Raw genomic sequence first — 2,673 nt, 5'->3', positions numbered from 1 at the left:
TTTTAACATCCATTTGAAAAAGTTTAAAGTTCATGATTGATGCAAATGACAAGAGCATCCTAATGGCCTCAAGTCTGGCTACAGAAGCGTAGGTCTCATCATTATCAATGCCCTCCTCCTGGTTGTAGCCTTTGGCCACTAGGCGAGCCTTATTTCTAATTATTCATCTAGCTTATTATTGAAGACCCATCTTGTGCCAATAACGGGATGATCTTTTGGTTTGGGGACCAAGTCCCACACATTGTTTCGCTCGAACTGGTTTAGCTCCTCTTGCATAGCTATACCCCAGTGTACATCCTCGGTAGCTTCATTGATGGTCTTTGGCTCTAATTGAGATACAAATGCAAAAAAATTACAAAAGTTTCGTAAAGAGCTACGGGTTACCCCCCCCGTAGATATATGACCTAGCACCTTATCGAGTGGATGATCCTTTTTAGTTTTCCACGCGATAGGCATTTCCTATTTTTGCTCTTCTACTATTTGCTCTGCTTCTTGTTGGATTCCATCCATGTCCTGGTATGGCACTTCTTCAAGTGTACTTGAAATATCATCAGAAAAGACCTTTCCCTTCTCTTTTGGAGAAGATTCGTCAAAATAGACATGAATAGACTCTTCTACTACTTGCATGGTATATTTATTAAACACAAGGAATGCCTTGCTATGTAATGAATACCCTAAGAATATGCCCTCATCAGCTTTCGAGTCAAGCTTTCCTAAAATTATTTTTCCATTATTCAAAATAGAACATTTGCACCCGAAAGCATGAAGTGAGCAATATTTGGTTTTCGACTCTTAAAAATTTTATAAGGTATTTTTGAAGAAGTAGGTCTAAGTAGTACTCTATTTATTACATAACATGCTGTGTGAACTACATCAGCCCAGAAATACTTTGGGACCTTGCTCTCATTTAGCATAGTCCTCGCGAGTTCCTCTAGAACTCTATTTTTCCTCTCAAAAACTCCATTTTGTTGAGGGGTACGAGGGAGCTGAGAACTGATGCATAATACCATGTTTATTATAGAACTTATTAAATTTATAATTTTCGAATTCTCCCCATGGTCAGATCAAATGTAAATAATCTTTAGGTTAGACTGGTTTTGGATTTGCTTGGCTAGACATTTAAAAGATTTATAAGCATCGCTCTTTGATGCTAAAAATAAAGTCCAAGTGAATCTAGAAAAATCATCGACAATAACTAAATCGTAATAGCTCCCACTAAAACTCATAATTTGTGATGGTCCAAACAAGTCCATATGGAGAAGCTCCAACGGTCTAGTAGTGGATATCACATTCTTTTTATTAAATGAATTCCTGACTTGTTTACATTTCTGACACATGTCACGGGAATCCTGAGTTTTAAAATCGAGTTTTTGAAGACCAATTACTAAATTATTTTTCGATAATTTTTCTAAATGCTTCACATGTATGTGAGCGACGTGTCTATGCCAAAGCCATATGTCATCTTCTTTTGAAACTAGACATTTTGAGAAAAGAGAAGTGACATCCTCTAGATTAACCATATAAATATTATTTACTCGATACTCGACAAACTAAACGTTATTAGATAATACATCACGAATGATACAACAGTCAGAATCAAAAGATACAATATTACCTTTGTCGCATAATTGGCTTATTGTCAACAAATTATGTTCCAAACCTTCTACGTATAGAATGTTCTCGATTTTGTATTGGCGTGTTAGAGGTCTCATATATGGTCTATTTTTATGGGATGAGGGAACATACCCTAATCTAGTACGGTCACCAACGTTCCTTGCTTTGCTAAGCAGAGTGTCTAATTGGTTTTTACTATTTGTGAGTTTTGCGAGTTTTTCATTCAATTTAAAATTTTCATTTTTCAAGTCCTCGCAAGACTCACAACTAGTATTTTGACATAAGTTATTTTTCGAGAAATCACATGAAGCACAGGAAAAAAAGTAGATTTAAGGTTTCACTTTCCAGTTTTAATTCATCTAACTCTTTCTACAGTTGAACTATTTTTTGTTGGTTTAGCAAAATTATTCTTTTTCTCTCGTTACTTAATTTTGCTAATTTTTTAAGTTGTTCATGCATCTCAACATTAGCACTATATAATATTTCATATGAGGGAGAATTAGAAGAAGAGGATGATGTTTCAGAGTATACCTCATCTGAAGTATCCTTGCTACTTGATCAGCAAGCCTCATCTGTTATCGCCATTAAGCACAGCTTCGCGGTCTCATCTTCATCCGAGGTGCTTGATGTTGTTTCTTCCTCCTGTACATACCAGACGATGTATGCTTTCTTTGACTTGAAGTCCCGGGGAGTGTTCTTCTCTGAATCAACTCTTTTTAAGTAAGTGGGGTACTGATACTTCATGTGTCCCGACTTACCACATTCATGGCAAGTGAAGCGCTCCTTTGTCTTGCCTTTCTTGGTTGATTCACGCGCTTCTTTCCTTTGGAATCGTCTAAGTCCTCCTTTCTTCTTCAATAAATTTCCAAATGTTCGCACAAGGAGATTTAGCGTTTCCTCGTCAATGTTTGAATCGAAGTTATCATTATCTATCTCTTCATTGGGTTGTGATGTTGAAACTTTGAGATATATTCCCTTCTTTTTGCGATCGGACTCCTCATGCATGGTCAGACGCCCAAGCTCCATCTCATGCTCCTGAAGCTTTCCAAAGAGTGTTGC

This window comes from Lupinus angustifolius, chromosome LG09 (assembly GCF_001865875.1).
Source record: "Lupinus angustifolius cultivar Tanjil chromosome LG09, LupAngTanjil_v1.0, whole genome shotgun sequence".
NCBI lineage: Eukaryota > Viridiplantae > Streptophyta > Magnoliopsida > Fabales > Fabaceae > Lupinus > Lupinus angustifolius.
Note: the sequence above shows the minus strand (reverse complement) of the source record.